A 20,608-nucleotide genomic window follows, 5' to 3' on the forward strand; every position below is an offset into this window, starting at 1 on the left:
GCACTTATGATTGGAACTCTAGCAAGCATCCGCAACTACTAAAGATCATTAAGGTAAAACCCAACCATAGCATTAAAGCATCAAGTCCCCTTTATCCCATACACAACAACCCCCTTACTCGGGTTTATGCTTTTGTCACTCAAGCAACCCACTATAAGCGAATCATGAACGTATTGCAACACCCTACAGCGAGAATCCCTCACGCTTGCGCGACACAGAGGGCACAATAGGATAGCACCAAAATAAAACATACAACTCATACCAATCTAGATCATCAATCAACCCAAAGACAAAGGATATCTACTCAAAACATCATAGGATGGCAAAACATCATTGGATCATAATATGTGGCATAAAGCACCATGTTCAAGTAGGGATTACAGCGGGGTGTGGGAGAGTGGACCGCGTAAAAGAGATGAGGATGGTGATGTTGATGAAGATGATCACCGCGATGATGATTCCCCTCCCGATGGCACTCCGGCGCCACCGAGAGAGAGAGGAGGAGAGGTTCTCCCCCCTTGTGCTTCCTCCTCCATGGCCTCCCCCCTAGATGGGGAGAGGTTCTCCCTCTGCTCCTTGGCGTTCATGGTGATGATGGCCCCTCCGGGATCCTCCTCCATAGCCTCCAGTGATGATGGCCCCCTCCGGCAGGGTGCCAGAGAGGGCCTAGATTGATTTCTTGTGGCTACAGAGGCTTGCGGCGGCGAAACTTCCGATCTAGGTTATTTTCTGGAGGTTTGGGCATTTATAGGAGAGGTTGGTGTTGAGAACAAGTCAGGGGGCCCCACGGGAAGTCCACGTGGCACAGGGGCGCGCCCAGGGGGGTGGGTGCGCCCCCCCACCCTCGTGGGGCCCACGGGACTCCCCTCCAGTAGATTTTTGTTCCAGTATTTTTTATATTTTCCAGAAAATTCTCCGTTGATTTTCATCGCATTCCGAGAACTTTTATTTCTACACAAAAACAACACCATGGTAGTTCTGCTGAAAACAGCGTCAGTCCGGGTTAGTTCTAATCAAATCATACCAAAATCATATAAAACTATTGTAAACATGGCATGAATACTTCATAAATTATAGATACGTTGGGGACGTATCAGCATCCCCAAGCTTACTTCCTGCTCATCCTCGGGTAGGTAAATGATAAAATAAATAATTTATGAAGTGTGGATGCTAGCAAGTGCTTAAGTTTGATCAATGGTAGTTTCAATCACTTTTTATAGCATCATTATATATCATAACAGTAGCTCAATTCATAAAACTTCTCATGATCAAGTAACAAGCTATTCACATGTTAAAGTATAGATCATAAACTTTCTTGAAAACTAACAAACCATGCCCTTAGTCATCAAACAATTGCAGTTCATCTTATTTTCGGGAAGGGTCTTGTGACGCCCCGAGACCGATGCGCCAGGTGTCTTCCAGTTATTCGTTATTGTTGCCTTGTCATTCGATTGCGTGTTGCATCTTGCCATGTCATCATCCGCATTGCATCTGCATGTTTTCAAAACTTGCATCAGTCCGAGTTCCCCCAGTTCCGTCCGTTGTCCGTTCTGAGCCCAACCACACTTGCACGCGCCCGCGGCACGTCCGAAATATTATTTTATAAGTGGCTGGGAAATGTTCTCGAAATGGGATGAGAGTTGGCGTGTGGTCTTGTTATGTTGTAGGTAGACCGCCTGCCAAGTTTCATCACATTCGGAGCTCGTTTGATAGCCCAACCGTTAAACTATAGCGGCATTATAGTCGGTCAAATGTCGGACGTTTCGGTCTCCAGAACAGTTGCCGGACCGCTCTGCTTCTCTCTCTTCTCACCACACGGTCTCTCCACAGCCCGCCTGCAGCGCACCTAACCCCCCCCCCCTCGCGTCCGAAACCGTTCGATCACGATCGGAGGGCTCCGAGACGACCTCAAATCCCCCCAAACCCTAACCCTGCCTATAAAAGGAGACCTCCCTTCCAATTCTGGTCTTTCCTTCCTCCCCTCCTTGTTTTCCGCGCCCCCAACCCACAGTCGCCACCTCCACCTTCCAGCCACCGCCACCACCTCCATTTCCGTGCCCAGCCAACCCCCCCTCACCGCCACTTGGCGCACTGCCAGTGGCCAGTCGCCGCTCCAGCAGTGCCTGCGGCCAACCAAAGCCGGCCACGTGGCCCCGGGCTCCCCACTCCGCCGCGGCCCACGGGAGGCCCGCCCAGGCCCGCACAGTCGCAGCCCCGCGCCTCCCGCTCCATCGCTCCCGATCTAGAGCGAGGGGAGGAGCCCCTCGACCTCGACCTCGCCATCTGCTCCTTCCCGCTGACTCGCCGGAGTCGCTGCCGGCGACCACCTCCGGCCAGGTTGCGCCTCCCTGCCTCTCCTCCTTCCTTCCCTACCTCTCCTCCATCTCCCTCATGATCTCTCTCTCCCCCACAAGATCCCATCACCAGGGATCGCCACCGCCCAGAGCTTCCCGTCCTCGCCGTCGCCGGAAATGGACCCCCGGAGCCAGATCCGGCCTCCTCCACTCCAGATCCGTCGGTTCCGCGCCCGTTCCCGGCCTCCCTGTTGTTCCCCGCGTCGACGGAGCGTCGCCGCCGGAGCTGCTCTGCCGGACTAGCCGTTCCCGACGTCCTTCGTCGCGCTGCTTCGATCCGTTGACCGCGCGCGTGGGCCGCATCCTGCGTCAAGGCCCAGCGCGCCAGGCGCCCGGCCTGCCAAGCCTCTCCCTCGACCTGGGCCATGTCCGTGGGTGAGAAGCCCCTCCCTCCAGTATCTTGTGCATCTGGCCCAATAGTTTTGGCCTGTGTCATGTTTTTTCCACTGGACGATTTTGTCTATTATCCCAGAGAACGCCTCTTTTACAGAAAACCCCCTAAGTTTCATGCATATCCTAACTCACAAACCGTGCATTGCATGTAAATAATTTATATATGTAAAATGACTAGAATTTTGTCTAGTTTAATAATATCCAACTTGCATCCATGTTTGAAATGCTTAAAATGATGTTTGTTTAATTTGCTCAAATGCCTTGTTAAAATGATTTAATTCATAACTAAATAACCGTAGCTCGGTTTTAAATAAACTTTATATGTAAATGGGGTAGAAAAATGCCTAGTTTAAACAGGTGGCATCACTTTGCATGTTAAACAACTCTAAAATATGGTTTAGGGCAGAACATTACCAAATCCATAAATATGCACATGAGGTTTTTCCGGAATTGTTGTTTGTTGTTTCCGGCCTCATTTAAACTTGGCTAGATAGTTAGTTTATGTATGCTTCACCCCTTGCCTTGCTAACCAACATTTAATATTGTTGAGTACTTAAACGGGAGAGAACTAAATAATTGTTGTGGTGTTTCGTCAATATGCAACTCGTTGCATATTGAAGTCCACTTAATTTGTAGTTTTGTTTGTTGCACTTTGCCATGCCATGCCTCATTAAACCGGACATGCATCATACTTGGTTGCGCATCATGCCATGTTTATGTGATGGTTGTTTACCATGTTGTTTGCTTATTTCCGGTGTTTCTTATTCGTGTTAGTTCCAGTAACGTTGCGTTTGTGAGGATCCGTTCAACTACGTCCGCTTGTCTTCTTCATGGACTCGTTCTTCTTCCTTGCGGGATTTCAGCCAAGATGACCATACCCTCGAAATCACTTCTATCTTTGCTTGCTAGTTGCTCGCTCTATCGCTATGTCGTGCTACCTTCCACTTGTTTATCATGCCTCCCATATTGCCATGTCAAGCCTCTAACACACCTTTCCTAGCAAACCGTTGTTTCGCTATGTTACCGCTTTTGCTCAGCCCCTCTTATAGCGTTGCTAGTTGCAGGTGAAGATGAAGTTTGTTCCATGTTAGAACATGGATATGTTGGGATATCACAATATCTCTTATTTAATTAATGCATCTATATACTTGGTAAAGGGTGGAAGGCTCGGCCTTATGCCTGGTGTTTTGTTCCACTCTTGCCGCCCTAGTTTCTGTCATACCGGTGATATGTTCCTTGATTTTGCATTCCTTACGTGGTTGGGTGTTATGGGAACTCCTTGACAGTTCGCTTTGACTAAAACTCCTCCAGCAAGGCCCAACCTTGGTTTTACCATTTGCCTCACCACCACCTACTTTTCCCTTGGGAGTCGCGCTCCCGAGGGTCATCTTTGTTTTAACCCCCACCCCCGGGCCAATGCTTCTCTAAGTGTTGGTCCGAAATGGGCAGCCTGCGGGGCCACCTCGGGGAAACTTGAGGTCTAGTTTTACTCGTAGCTTGCCCAATCCGGTGTTGCCCTGAGAACGAGATATGTGCAGCTCCTATCGGGATTGTCGGCACATCGGGAGGCTTTGCTGGTCTTGTTTTACCATTGTCGAAATGTCTTGTAACCAGGATTCCGAGTCTGATTGGGTCTTCCCGGGAGAAGGAATATCCTTCGTTGACCGTGAGAGCTTGTGATGGGCTAAGTTGGGACACCCCTACAGGGTATAAACTTTCAAGAGCCGGGCCCGCGGTTATGTGGCAGATGGGAATTTGTTAATGTCCGGTTGTAGAGAACTTGACACTTAACTTAATTAAAATGCATCAACCGCGTGTGTAGCTGTGATGGTCTCTTTCCGGCGGAGTCCGGGAAGTGAACACGGTTTTGGAGTTATGTTTGTGCGTAAGTAGTTTCAGGATCACTTCTTGATCACTTCTAGCTTCTCGACCATTGCGTTGCTTCTCTTCTCGCTCTTATTTGCGTACGTTAGCCACCATATATTCTAGTGCTTGCTGCAGCTCCACCTCACTACCTTTTTCCTACCCATAAGCTTAAATAGTCTTGATCTCGCGGGTGTGAGATTGCTGAGTCCTCGTGACTCACAGATATTTCCAAACAGTTGCAGTTGCCGATGTTAACAGTGCAGGTGACGCAACCGAGCTCAAGTGGGAGCTCGATGAAGATCTTGGTCACTGTTATCTTTTGTTTCCTATTGATCAGTAGTGGAGCCCAGTTGGGACGATCGGGGATCTAGCATTTGGGGTTGTCTTCTTTTATTTTGGTTCCGTAGTAGGACCTTGATTGTATTATGGATGACGTATGTTTAACTTGTATTTGTGTGAAGTGGCGATTGTAAGCCTACTCTTTATCCCTTTCTTATTCAGTACATGGGATGTGTGAAGATTACCCCTCTTGCGACAAACCTACCATGCGGCTATGCCTCTAAGTCGTGCCCCGACACGTGGGAGATATAGCCGCATTGTGGGTGTTACAAGTTGGTATCAGAGCCATCCCCGACTTAGGAGCCCCCTGCTTGATCGAATCGCTGACGTTGTTGAGTCTAGAATAAATTGTTTTGAGTCTTAGGATTATATATATCAGAGAGTAGGATTCTTTTTACTCCTCAGTCCCTTCGTCGCTCTGGTGAGGCCTCCTGACGTAGAAGTTTTGACTCCCCTCTCCTCAAATTTCACGAATTGTTTTTAGGATCACGCGGGTATCTTGGAATTTTTCCGATAGTCTTGTGACGAGAACATTGTTCTTGGTGCCTCCTGACATTTAGGGGTTGTGGCAGTGTCCCGGGGAGTTGACCTCCGAGGTGTTGTCATCACAATTTTATCGTTGCAGTTCTGGAATACCTGAGTTCGCCGACATCGAAAATCTCTTTTATGCAGTTGTTGGTGAGATAACCTCGACGCCACCCAGTACTGGGGCGGGAGTTCGGGAGTATTGCCATAAATCATATAACGGATGCTTTTCGAAGGTTGAGGTACATGATTTCCGAAGGTTTCTTGGTTATGTGTTGAAGGATGGATACAGCTGGATGTAGGAATTGTTAGTTTGGGTGAGATATTATGCTTCCCCTGTATCCCCAACACCTGATTGCATAACCAGAAAGTTCCGGGAGTTTATAAGTGGGAATTCAAGTAGCTCCTAGAATATCTTTCCAACAGACACATGATACGATACGGGATCTATCATATGTTTGTTTTCGGCTTATTCTGCAAGCCCAACCTTTGCCTTGTTTTGAGTTGTGGTATTCGAGTTGCTTCAATGTCAAGTGTTGATTCCATACTTTTCCTAAGCGGTGTTCTCATATTTCTATGTGAATACTAATCCTTCATGATAATCGAGATTGTCATGTCAATCCTTTTCAACCGGCGTGCTCCTCTTCAAGTGGATCCAATCATTTTCAACATCCGCAAGATCAATTCTAAGTTCTTCCCAACGATGTTTGTTTCATCCATCCCAAGTTGCTTTTGTTTTCCCGCCCTCCCACCCTTCTATTCAAGGACTCATATATCCCAATCAAGCATCCATTTTAGTGATGTGAAGTTCCTTCATTCTTTTCCTTCAAAGTTCTTACCTGGTGATTCTCATTTAGATGCTAAGGAAGCTTCAAGCTCATTATTCTTCATTCTTTTCTTCTCCGGTGGATTCAATTCAAGCTTTGTCGATCATACCCTTTTCCTCCTTTCAAATGCTTTCTCACGCCGGTGCACCTCTTAATCTTTCACTTCTCGCTATTCATTTGTTCCGGAGTGCTGAAGATATCTTAGAAGGCTCGTCTTTTCATGCAAGATCCGCTTAACCTATTTCTAGGTTGTTATCTCATTCAAGCCATTTAATTCAGCCGGCGCAATCTATGTTTTAAATCGTTCAACGGTGTTTCTTTTGAGTGGGGCCCTAACCCACAGGTCTTTTTCCAGGATCTTACTTAACTCTTCTAATTTTTTCCGGAGTTATTCTCAAATTCATTTCAAAGTTGACGTAAGAATGAATTATCATCAGTCATATGTTTTTATCCAAGATCTTTCAAATTCTTTTCATCGTTTGGTTCAACCTTTCTAATTTTCATCCCGGAGTATCTCAACAATTCATGGTGGTGTTTCTCATCGTCATTCTAACACTTGAAGACCGAAGAAGAGTTTCTCTCAAATCTTGGTCCGTTCTCTCGAAGATGCGTAGTTCAAGCTTGATGCCATCCTCTCATGATCGTTTTTGATTGTGAGAATTCTTTTCACCTATCCGGAGCAAATTCAAGATTCTTTTTCAGTTTGATTCTCTGAAGGCCATCATTTCGGGTTTATTCATCCTCAGCTTTCAGCTATTGTTCTCCAAATCTTAACGGTGCATCATTCAAATATTCGCTAATCAGCTCGGGATCTCTTCGTTCACTTGCATCTAAATTCCCTCAACTATCATCTTTCGTTTTCCAATTCTTACCGGTGAATTGTGCCTTTGCTACTTTCATTTTCAATCCTTCCGGTGGTTCATCGAACACCTTCTCAAGTTTGCGCTATATCTATCTTAATCCTTTCTACGAGAATAAGTAGTGTGCCAAATCCGTTGCCTGTCATCAATTTAAATTGGTGAAGGATAAGCATAATGCAATTCTTATTCTTGTTTCATCGAGTAAATTCAATTCTTTCATTATTCCAGAGGCTCATCAAATTCTCGGTTTTATTGTTTCATCTTCTCTTTTCCCGGAGTTCCAAGCTCTCATCATCACGAAGATCCATCTAAATCATTGCAAGGCTTCAATCTTATTCTTTTCATCCTTCACTTCTTTGGATCATTCTTTTATTACCGGAGTTCTTCATGGAGGTTCTACATGATGGTTCAGCAAGGATTTAATTCCTTCTCGAAGTGCTCATCAAGATTATTTTCAGAGGAGCTCAAGTATTCTTCATCTTGCAATCTGAAGTGCAATTCCTTCTACCTTACCTTTTCAGGTTGTGTTATGTCATTCTCGACAATTTCCCTTCGTGTTTCATGATTCACAATTTGTTAAGAATGAGATATTTAAACCCACCAATCTCTTCATTGGAGTTATCTTGGGTTATATTTCACCTAAAGTTTTCCCTAAGGATTGTTGCTATCTATGGTGCTTATAAATGACCCAAGTTCTCCAGTTATCCTCCCGGTGAAATAAGCTTCTCATCTACTTGTTCATATCATTCCAATCTATTGTTTCCGTTAGTGGCAGAATTTCACCAAATAGTTTTGGGATGTTTTCCATAAGCCCACTACAAGCTTATTCGTTTCGTTGTTGGTTTTCCAAACAACTCCGTTCGACCCTTCTCCTAAAGATGCTTTTTCAAGCTCATTTGAGGTAGAAGATGTCGTGTTCTCCTCCGTTCTTTTGATTCCATTCTTACATTTGTTCCGGAGGCATGGTGATGTTGCTCTCTTCGACCCATCATCTTGTTTTGTCAAGATCATGTTCAATTCCTTCCATTTACAGTCGGAGTGCTGTCCAAATTATATCATTCTTATTCCCTTTCTATCTTGTTTTAACTGAGTGTTGTGTCTATCATTCCTCTTCTAACCGGAGTCTCATCCAAGTGCTTTCATTTTGTCAAGTTTCTATTCTATGCCTTCCATTTCCAACCGGAGTGTTGTCGGAATTGATCCTTCTCGTTCCTTGTACATCTCGTTCCATCCAGAGTGCTCACATGTACTTCCTGTCCATTGCAACCCTTTTTCGTATGTCTTTCAACCTACAAGGTTCTCGTAATGTTCCTTGTTCCTCTTTTCTAATGGAGTGTTTTCAAATTCATTCATCTTCATTGTATTCTTTCTTTCAATTTGTTCAACCCTGCAAGGTTCTTTGGTTTCACTCGTTTATCAAAGAAGTAACTTAGTTTTACATCTTCTCTTTCTCTTCCGTTTTTCTCCGGTGCCATCCTAGATCTCGGGACGAGATCCTCTTGTAGTGGTGGAGTGTTGTGACGCCCCGAGACCGACGCGCTAGGTGTCTTCCAGTTATTCATTATTGTTGACTTGTCATTCGCTTGCGTGTTGCATATTGCCATGTCATCATCCGCATTGCATCTGCATGTTTTCAAAACTTGCATCCGTCCGGGTTCCCCCAGTTCCATCCGTTGTCCGTTCTGAGCCCAACCACACTTGCACGCGCCCGCGGCACGTCCGAAATATTATTTTATAAGTGGCCGGGAATGTTCTCGGAATGGTATGAGAGTTGGTGTGCGGTCTTGTTATGTTGTAGGTAGACCGCCTGCCAAGTTTCATCACATTCGGAGCTCGTTTGATAGCCCAACCGTTAAACTATAGCGGCATTATAGCCGGTCAAACGTCGGATGTTTCGGTCTCCGGAACAGTCGCCGGACCGCTCTGCTTCTCTCTCTTCTCACCACACGGTATCTCCACAGCCCGCCTGCAGCGCACCTAACCCCCCCTCGCGTCTGAAACCGTGGTATCACTTTGCATGTTAAACAACTCTAAAATATGGTTTAGGGCAGAACAGTACCAAATCCATAAATATGCACATGAGGTTTTTCCGGAATTGTTGGTTGTTGTTTCCGGCCTCATTTAAACTTGGCTAGATAGTTAGTTTATGTATGCTTCACCCCTTGCCTTGCTAACCAACATTTAATATTGTTGAGTACTTAAATGGGAGAGAACTAAATAATTGTTGTGGTGCTTCATCAATATGCAACTCGTTGCATATTGAAGTCCACTTAATTTGTAGTTTTGTTTGTCGCACTTTGCCATGCCATGCCTCATTAAACCGGACATGCATCATACTTGGTTGCGCATCATGCCATGTTTATGTGATGGTTGTTTACCATGTTGTTTGCTTCTTTCCGGTGTTGCTTCTTCGTGTTAGTTCTGGTAACGTTGCGTTTGTGAGGATCCGTTCAACTATGTTCGCTTGTCTTCTTCATGGACTCGTTCTTCTTCCTTGCGGGATTTCAGCCAAGATGACCATACCCTCGAAATCACTTCTATATTTGCTTGCTAGTTGCTCGCTCTATTGCTATGTCGCGCTACCTACCACTTGTTTATCATGCCTCCCATATTGCCATGTCAAGCCTCTAACCCACCTTTCCTAGCAAACCGTTGTTTGGCTATGTTACCGCTTTTGCTCAGCCCCTCTTATAGCGTTGCTAGTTGCAGGTGAAGATGAAGTTCGTTCCATGTTGGAACATGGATATGTTGGGATATCACAATATCTCTTATTTAATTAATGCATCTATATACTTGGTAAAGGGTGGAAGGCTCGGCCTTGTGCCTGGTGTTTTGTTCCATGCTTGCCGCCCTAGTTTCCGTCATACTGGTGTTATGTTCCTTGATTTTGCGTTCCTTACGTGGTTGGGTGTTATGGGAACCCCTTGACAGTTTGCTTTCAATAAAACTCCTCCAGCAAGGCGCAACCTTGGTTTTACCATTTGCCTCACCACCACCTACTTTTCCCTTGGGAGTCACGCTCCTGAGGGTCATCTTTATTTTAACCCCCCCCCCCCGGCCAGTGCTTCTCTAAGTGTTGGTCTGAAACAGGCAGCCTGCGGGGCCACCTCGGGGAAACTTGAGGTCTGGTTTTACTCATAGCTTGACCTATCCGGTGTTGCCCTGAGAACGAGATATGTGCAGCTCCTATCGGGATTGCCGGCACATCGGCCGGCTTTGCTGGTCTTGTTTTACTATTGTCGAAATGTCTTGTAACCGGGATTCCGAGTCTGATCGGGTCTTCCCGGGAGAAGGAATATCCTTCGTTGACCGTGAGAGCTTGTGATGGGCTAAGTTGGGACACCCCTACAGTGTATAAACTTTCGAGAGCCATGCCCGCGGTTATGTGGCAGATGGGAATTTTTTAATGTCTGGTTGTAGAGAACTTGACACTTAACTTAATTAAAATGCATCAACCGCATGTATAGCCGTGATGGTCTCTTTCCGGCGGAGTTCGGGAGGTGAACACGGTTTTGGAGTTATGTTTGTGCGTATGTAGTTTCAGGATCACTTCTTGATCGCTTCTAGCTTCTCGACCATTGCGTTGCTTCTCGTCTCGCTCTTATCTGCGTATGTTAGCCACCATATATGCTAGTGCTTGCTGCAGCTCCACCTCACTACCTTTTTCCTACCCATAAGCTTAAATAGTCTTGATCTCACGGGTGTGAGATTGCTGAGTCCTCGTGACTCATAGATACTTCCAAACAGTTGCAGGTGCCGATGTTAGCAATGCAGGTGACGCAACCGAGCTCAAGTGGGAGCCCGATGAAGATCTTGGTCGTTGTTATCTTTCGTTTCCCGTTGATCAGTAGTGGAGCCCTGTTGGGACGATCGGGGATCTAGCATTTGGGGTTGTCTTCTTTTATTTTGGTTCCGTAGTCGGACCTTGATTGTATTCTGGATGATGTATGTTTAACTTGTATTTGTGTGAAGTGGCGGTTGTAAGCCAACTCTTTATCCCTTTCTTATTCAGTACATGGGATGTGTGAATATTACCCCTCTTGCGACAAACCTACCATGCGGCTATGCCTCTAAGTCGTGCCCCGACACGTGGGAGATATAGCCGCATTGTGGATGTTAGAGGTCTATGTAAGAGCTTTGGTTCAGCAAACTCCACATACTCAACTAATCATTTAATCTTTCACAATTGCTAACACTCACATGATATTTATGGGTTCAAAGTTTTAATCAGACACAGAGAAAGATAGGGGCTTATAGTTTTGCCTCCCAACCTTTTACCTCAAGGGTAATGTCCACAATAATAATTTATGAAAACCTACATCCAAGTGGATATATATATATATATATATCCGGATCGCTCCAACACAAAGTGCTTGCCAAAGGAAAAATTTAAAAAGGGAAAGGTGATGATCACCATGACTCTTGTATAAGGTATAAGACAAAAATAAAAGATAGGCCCTTCGCAGAGGGAAGCAGAGGTTGTGATGTGTTTTTATGGTTGGATGCACGAAATCTTAATGCAAAAGAACGTCACTTTATATTGCCACTTGTGATATGGACCTTTATTATGCAGTTCGTCGCTTTTATTTCTTCCACATCACAAGATCGTATAAAGCTTATTTTCTCCACACTAATAAATCATACATATTTATAGAGCAATTTTTATTGCTTGCAACAATGACAACTTACTTGAAGGATCTTACTCAATCCATAGGTAGATATGGTGGACTCTCATGGAAAAACTAGGTTTAAGGATATTTGGAAGCACATGTAGTATCTCTACTTGGTGCAAAGAATTTGGCTAGCAGGAGAGGGAAAGGCAAGCTCAACATGTTGGATGATCCAAGACAATATAACGTTTCGGATATACGAAAACATAACCCATTAAGTTGTCTTCCTTGTCCAACATCAACCTTTTAGCATGTCATATTTTAATGAGTGCTCATAATTGCAAAAGATGTCCAAGATAATATATTTATATGTGAAATCTCTCTTCCTTCAATATTCTTTCATGAATTGTTCAAGTGACCAATTCTGCGTTTGCTAACTTTCAATAAGTTTACTACCTATACTTATTATGTGTGAAGTCATTACTCCCTATGTTATAAGCATATGAAACATATATAAATTCAGATTTATGATATTCAATTTATTCAACCATTTACTCATAGGATATACATGAAGCGCGTGAGTAAATGACAAACTACTCCAAAAAGATATAAGTGAAGAACGCTGAGTAGTCAAATAATTAGCTAGCCATGGGAGGATTCTTTTTTCACTCAAGATTTCAGATCCAATGATTTTATTCCAACAGCAAGTAAAATTTAAAATACGCTCCAAGCAAAATACATATCATGTGACAAATAAAAATATAGCTCCGAGTAAGGTATACGATAGTTTTGAAGACGAAAGAGGGGATGCCTTCCGGGACATCCCCAAGCTTAGGCACTTGAGTCTTCCTTGAATATTACCTTGGGGTGCCTTGGGCATCCCCAAGCTTAGGGTCTTTCCACTCCTTATTCTCCTCATATCGATATCTCACCCAAAGCTTGAAAACTTCAATCACACAAAACTTAACGGAACTTCATGAAATAGGTTAGTATGATAAAGAGTAAACCATTCACTTTTGTAGTGTCAAAGACGAGGTTCATAAATGTTCTCACACAATGCCTACTGTACCCTATCATTTCTACAATTTATATTGAGAAATACAAGCCATAGAAACTAGAAAACAAGCAAACTATGCAATGAAAACAAAATCTTTCAGAAACAGAACAGTCTGTAATGATCTGAACAGCAACCATACTTATGCTACTCAAAAGATTATTAAATAAATTGGTGGACGTGAGGAATTTTTCTATTAATCTTCTGCAAAAAGAATCAACACCAAATCACACTTCTGTAAAAAAAATGGCAGCTAAACTCGTAAGCGCAAAGTTTCTGTTTTTTACAGCAAGATCACAATAACTTTCACCCAAGTCTTCCCAAAGGTCTTACTTGGCACTTTATTGAAACAAAAGATATAAAACATGATTACTACAGTAGCTTAATCATGTAAACACACAAAAACCGTAAGGGTAAAATATTGGGTTGTCTCCCAACAAGCGTTTTTCTTTAATGCCTTTTAGCTAGGCATGATGATTTCAATGATGCTCACATAAAAGATAAGAATTGAAACATAAAGAGAGCATCATGAAGAGTATGACTAGCACATTTAAATCTAATCCACTTCCTATGCCTAGGGATTTTGTGAGCACACAATTTATGGGAACAAGAATCAACTAGCATAGGAAGGCAAAACAAGTATAACTTCAAAACTTTAAGCACATAGAGAGGAAACTTGATATTATTGGAACTCTTACAAGCATGTATTCCTCCCACATAATAATTTTCAGTAGCATCATGAATGAGTTCAACAATATAACCATCACATAAAGCATTCTGTTCATGATCTACAAGCATAGAAAATTCACTAGTCTCCACATAAGCAAAATTCTCCTCATTCGGAATAGTGGGAGCAAACTTCTTCTAAATCCACTTTAGATGATAGTATTATTCATACTACAAAAGATATAAGTGAAGTTCATGGGGCATTCTACAATTAATATAGACTAACCAATATCCAAGCTCAAAATATATAAGTGAAGCACACGAAGCATTCTATAAATACTCAAAAGATTTAAGTGAAGCACAAAGAGCAATTCTATAAGATCATACTTAAAAGATATAAGTGAAGCACATGAAGTATTCTATAAACCAAAAAAGGGCTATCTCATACTAGCATAGTTCTTAAAGGAAAAACAGAAACACAAAGGACACAAATTATGTGAAAAAACAAAATTCGAGGTATACTGATAATTGTTGAAGAAGAAAGATGGGATGCCAACCGGGGCATCCCCAAGCTTAGATGCTTGAGTATCCTTGAAATATTTACTTGGGGTGCCTTGGGAACCCCCAAGCTTGAGCTCTTGCCTCTCTTTATTCTTCTCATATTGATAGCTCCTCGGTCTTCGAACACTTCATCCACACAAAACTTTAACAAAAACTTTGTGAGATCCGTTAGTGTAAATAAAGCAAATCACCACCTTTAGGTACTGTTGCAAACTTATTCCAATTTCATATTAGAACTATATCTACTGTATTCCAACTTCACCATGGTTCATACCCCCCCCCCCCCCGATACTACCCATAGATTCATCAAAATAAGTGAACAACTCAAAGAAAACAGAATCTGTCAAAAACATGACAGTCTGTAGTAATGCGGAAGTTTAGTAAACTTATGAAACTCCAAAAAATTCAAAAAAATCCGACAATTTAAAAAAAATTATACAGAAGTAATGTGCAAAAAGTTTCAGACCCATTTGACTTTCCAGTAAAAAATGTAAAATCACGCGCTACAGCTAAACTTTCTGTTTTTGTACTACACAAAGTAAACAAGCAATCTAATCATCCTAAAACCAAGGCCTGGCACATTATTTTTATAATACAATGGATATATACAAGGGGATACTTATTTTCAGAGAAGCTTCCATGATTTTTTTTACATTGTTTCCATGAGCATGAACACAAGTGTTCAAGGTCGACCCTCATTTCTCCAATGCATAACCTTCCAATCACTTCTCTTATTGAAAAACTTTTTAGGTATGAGAGGCAAGTAATTTTTTTGTATTTTCATTCTTTTTCAAAAAATGTATGTTTCACCCACAACTAAACAGAAACAAAAAGAAAAAACAAAATCTACTTAGTGAAGAAAGCAAACAAGCACACACGAGAATATCAACCCCACGTTATTGCTCCCCGACAACGGCGCCAAAAAAGAGCTTGATAATCCCCAAGTGCAGGGAATCATCGTAGCAATTCCCAATGGTGGAAATCATAAGTATGGAGTGTCGAACCCATAAGGATCTAAAGGTAAGATCAATATTCTCTCAAGCCCTATCTGCCACTGATACGACTCTACGTACACCGAACGTTCGCTTCCAACTAGAAACGAGAAATAAAACAACATTGTGGGTATGAAGCGGATAACTTTGCATGATATCAGAGAGCTAAAATATGAAAGTAGGTGTCGGTGTCAAAACCGGCGGATCTCGGGTAGGGGGTCCCGAACTGTGCGTCTAGGCCGGATGGTAACAGGAGACAAGGGACACGAAGTTTTACCCAGGTTCGGGCCCTCTCGATGGAGGTAAAACCCTATGTCCTGCTTGATTAATATTGATGATATGGGTAGTACAAGAGTAATCTACCACGAGATCAAAGAGGCTAAACCCTAGAAGCTAGCCTATGGTATGATTGTTGATGTGTATGTTGTCCTACGGACTAAAACCCTCCGGTTTATATAAACACCGGATAGGGTTAGGGTTACACAAAGTCGGTTACAATGGTAGGAGATCTTCGTATCCGTATCGCCAAGCTTGCCTTCCATGCCAAGGAAAGTCCCTTCCGGACACGGGACGGAGTCTTCAATCTTGTATCTTCATAGTCCAGGAGTCCGGCTGAAGGTATAGTCCGACCATCCGGACACCCCCTAATCCAGGACTCCCTCAGTAGCCCCTGAACCAGGCTTCAATGACGACGAGTCCGGTGCGCAGATTGTCTTCGGCATTGCAAGGCGGGTTCCTCCTCCAAGTACTTCGTAGAAGATTTTGAACACAAAGGTAGTGTTCGGCTCTGCAAAGTAAGTTTCCACATATTGCCATAGAGAGAATAATATTTACACAAATCTAATCTGCTGGCGTATTCCGTAGTGTGACACACCACGGCCAAGCCTTTATCCGAGTCATTTCATTATCCCACCTCAGCGCGTCATGCGAGGCGGTTTCCTTGGCATGTCTTGTTAAAGCAGAGATCGTGTCCCCTTATTCCGGGATTCTCATCAATACGGCGTGGGTAACCCCACCGCCTCTAGGACTCCTAGATTATAGGCAAGTCCAAGCGGACACGGAGAGGACGCTTGAGATTCACCCTCTTTATAAAGGGGACAAGGCTTTTATTTTTCCCTCCCATGCTCAATCGAATCCTTCCCACACCTCAAGCTCAAACGCCCGAAGTTCCGGTCAGGTGCTCCGAACCTCCAGTCATGTCTGGATCTAGCCTTCAAGGCCGATGGGTGCCTTCCTCCGTCACGGAAGAAGACATCAAAAAGTTGAGGGAGGCCAGATATCTGACCGCCGAAATTTCGCATCGGCTGCCTCCCCGAGGGCAGGCTGTCCCTACCCCCGAACCCAACGAGAACGTCGTGTTCGTCTCCCACTTCCTCCGAGGTCTAGGCCTTGCTCTAGATCCTTTCGTCAAGGGTTTGATGTTTTATTACAGGCTAGACTTCCATGATCTAGCTCCGGACTCCTTTCTTCATATCACGACATTTATTGTCATATGCGAGGCCTTCCTCCGGGTTACCCCTCACTTTGGCCTATGGCTCAAGACCTTTGAAGTGAAGCCGAAGATGATCGAGGGGCAGCATGCGGCGTGTGGAGGTGCCTCAATACGCAAGATGACGGGAGCTCCGTGGCCCAAAGGTTCCATCCCAGAGGTGTCTGAATTGTGGCAACAGGAGTGGTTCTACATCATGGCTCCTAGAAGCGCCAAGTGGGCGGCCGCCCCTATTTTCCACTCGGGCCCTCCACCACAACTGATGTCATGGATCAGCAGGGGTCTGAGCTAGGGTCCAGCCAAGGACGTGCCTATACTGCAAAGCCGCATTCGAGATCTCTTCAATGGAGATTTCAGTTTGGTTGCGGTCATACAAGTTATGCTGGTTCGTCAAGTCCAGCCTTGCAAATGCTGGCCCCTTCGCCTATGGGAGTTCAATCCCGAGGGACCGCGTGTCATTCAAGATTTTCTCGGCCTGACGCACGAGGAGATGTACAAGTCATTCTTCAGACCTCAGGTGGAGTGTCCGGAAATCACCGAGGACGTGAGCCTGAGTAGTAACCGCGCCACCGGACAGGTAAGTCATCTTCCGGCCGAACATACTATCTCTCCTTTGTTACGAAGTTATTTCTGAGAGTTCGCTTTTTGACCAGGACTGGCTAACAAAGGCGAAGTTGATTCGGTGTTCGGCCCCCCTCCCTGAGGGCTTGGAAAATCCGGTATTGGAAAAGATGCTCCAGACCGTACCTTGCCCGGAGCCCTTAAAGGAAGATACTGTGGAGGGCAATGCGGGCGGACGCGGGCCCCCAACACTGCCCATTCTAGCCGAGGGAGCGAGCGTCTCCATGAAGGAAGACGACCAGAAGAGGAAAAGGACTGCACCCGGGGATTCGGAAGCCGAAACTTCCAAATGGGAGAAGAAGTCTCCCACAGAGGGTCCTACCTTGGGGGGCGCCGTTGCCGCACAAAGTCCGCGGGGGGATCAATTCTCCCGCGAGTCGTGAGTGACCCGAAATACTTTAATAGTACAGATATGCCATTTTTCTTCTGAGAAGATAACCACCGCATATATTTTTGCAGTTCGGGCCTTAGCCCCTCTCAAATGAGCTCGTCTTCGGGGGGTCTTCTTCCAGAGATGATGGAGAGCGAAACGCCTCCTCCGGACTCCTCCGCTCTGGAAGCAGGCGACCCTGAAGTGTCGTCGCGGAGGGAGTCTCCGAGTCCGGTGAGGCCAGAAGATAATCCCATTGACCCCCCGAAGCTCCCGGTGTCCGGCTCCCGAAGAGAGCAGACAAAAGAGTCCGGCATCGTCTAGTGTGCGATCGGACGTTCTGAGGGAGTTGGTGGGGCGAGCGGCCATCTCAGATGAACACCGTGTGCTGATGAATACGGTGACGGAGAGAATATCGTCCGCCGAAAGTGGATTGCATGAAGCTTTTATGAGTCTACTGACAGGCTTTGAGGTACGTAAAAATGTATGATAGTCCTGCACATGCTAGGTGTGCCCTGTGTAGATAGTAGCCCCTGAGACTCTGGTTGTCGTCGCAAATGACGACAAACAGAGGATCATATTCTCCGGTAATAACCATACTGCCTCTATGTGTAGGTGATGGAAGCTCCGATGGCTAGCCGGACTAGCGAATTTGCCCATTTAGAACGGCAGTTGGATGCGGCAGACGCCGACATCGAGCTTGTTAACAAAAGGCTTGACGAGGCACAGGGTAAGTGTCATTATCTGGTAAACGTCACATAGGAAGAGCAGCATGATGCCAGTATCTTTAATATGTTGTGACTGCAGATGGAGCTACCACTGTTGAAGCCTTGCGGGCAGAACTTGCCCGAGCCAAGGAACAAGCGAGGTTGGGTAATGCGGCTGCTTTGAAGGCGGCCGAAGAGTTGCAAGCCAAGAAGGCCACACATGGAGAGAGCCGAGACAAGATGGCCAAGATGGCCATAGAATTAAAAGCCGCTGCCGACCGTTGCCGGGTTCTTGAAAAGGAAAACCAGGTGAAGGCATCGGAACTTGAGAAGGCTGCTGCGACGAGAAAGGACCTCCGCTCTGCTATGAGGGCAAAGAAGGAGGAGCTGTGGGAAGCCGGAGATATTGTAGCTGGGAAATCCTTTATGTTGCGGAGGAAGTTCGGAGATCCACGGTATGCCCCTCTGGATCGGCTGTGGAGATCGGAGGATGTATATATGGATTTGGCGGCGAGCGCTGCCGATGTGGCCAAGTACTTCCAGGGTCAGACGGACCGTGGAGTAGACCAGCTGTTTTGGAGACAATTCCATACTCCCGAGCGTCCACTTTCATTGACTGACCAATTAGCCGAATGGGCCGAACTAAATAGGTTGTCCAGACTCTCCATGAGGTCTGTTGTGGATCAGCTATGGCCGGAAAGGTCAAAACCGAACAGCTATTTCAGCTTGGTGCAGCAGTTCCTTGACGTGGTGCCGCGCATTAATGCGATGAAGAGGTCGGCGTGCATAGAGGGCGCACGGATGGCCTTTTCCCATGTTAAGGCATACTGGGCGGAGATGGATGCTACCCATGTTGCAGCGTGGGATTCGGCTATAGGTCGAAAGGCTGCTGAGCACTACTTTGAAGAAGTTCTTGAGAGTGCTTGTTTGATAGAGACCCAGTGCTCAAAAAATATTATGTTTGACTGATATGTAATCTCATCGTAAGCGAAATGCTTTTATAAATTTTTATAAGGCTATTTTTATACTTTTGCCTGAAAGTAATATGATGCCTCCTGAGCGGCCGTTTATGTATACATGTGTATAACCTGAAAGATTGCAGTCGTCGGCTTTAGCCCCCACGCATATAATGCGGAGGTGTTCGCAAAGACATGCGTTCACACTTAACCCAACGTCTTGGTCCTATTAAGGAGGTGATAGCGGAGCAAGCGAGGCAACCGGACTATAATGCTTTAGCACTTTCACTTAGCCATAGGAGTTTGACAGTGGGGCTACTAGATAGCCCCTGGTGGCTCCGCACTCTCCCGGTTCTAGGGTGCGTACATGCCTGGCCGAAAAACGGCCCTTCGTTAAGGCGGAAGAATTCTAACATTCTCACAGGTCATCGAGTGGTTGACCAGTCTCACGCTATATCATGACAGTCAGTTTTCGGCTTTCTCTACTGAGGTGCTCTTCCGGATGAACCAGGGCACAATCGCAGTAGTTCTCCTGGTGCTACCTTAGCCGGTAAAGCAGAACGTAAGGCACCAAAACACAGGAGCCGGGCAAACCCAACATTTGACCAAAGACAATGATTCGGAGCTGATGCATATAGGGCCAAACTCGCGACGCCGAACACTCCCTAAGGTATTCGGTCTTTGTGGTATAAACCGGGCCTAAATAATGGCCTTTGTAAGAAGCCCCTTGTGTCCAGGTACATGCATTGTTCTGGCGTGGCCACATGCCAAGACGTCAGCATCCTTCTCAACGGTGGATATGTATCAACAAGAGATAGTAAAAAAGGTTTACGCAGGGTCTTAATCTAAAAAGAATCCTTGGAGCGGGTCCCTGCTGCACGTCTGCGCATGTGTCTCCGTTGTGTCGTATCCTGGACGGGTGTAGCACGATGATCGTCTGTAAAAGAGAGGAAGTTAAGTGAAAAAGTTGTCGTGCAAAAGGATAGTTTTTAAAGAAACCATGTATAATTTGAGATGATAAGAAATTGCCACTTGTCTGCGCGCATTGAGCCCCTTGTATTGACAAATAGGGGTGTGACCACTTATTCGGTATAAATAGCGGCGTCGGACTTGATTAGTTGTGTCTGAGGTCTTGACGACCTATTGGATGCTTTCGCTGGTCCGGACACCTTTAATGTGCGGCTGCCAAGGCAGCCTCACTCTCTTCGGCGCGCAGAGAGCGCTTGATATTTCCGTGCACTCTAATGATGCCACGTGGACCGGGCATCTTGAGTGTGAGGGAGGCGTAGTGTGGTATTGCATTAAAGCGAGCGAAAGCTTCGCGTCCGAGCAGTGCTTGATAGCCACTTTGAAACGGAGCGATGTGGAAGGTTAAATGCTCGCGACGGAAGTTATCGGGGGAGCCGAATATAACTTGT

This window comes from Triticum urartu, chromosome 5, assembly GCF_003073215.2.
Source record: "Triticum urartu cultivar G1812 chromosome 5, Tu2.1, whole genome shotgun sequence".
NCBI classification, from domain to species: domain Eukaryota; kingdom Viridiplantae; phylum Streptophyta; class Magnoliopsida; order Poales; family Poaceae; genus Triticum; species Triticum urartu.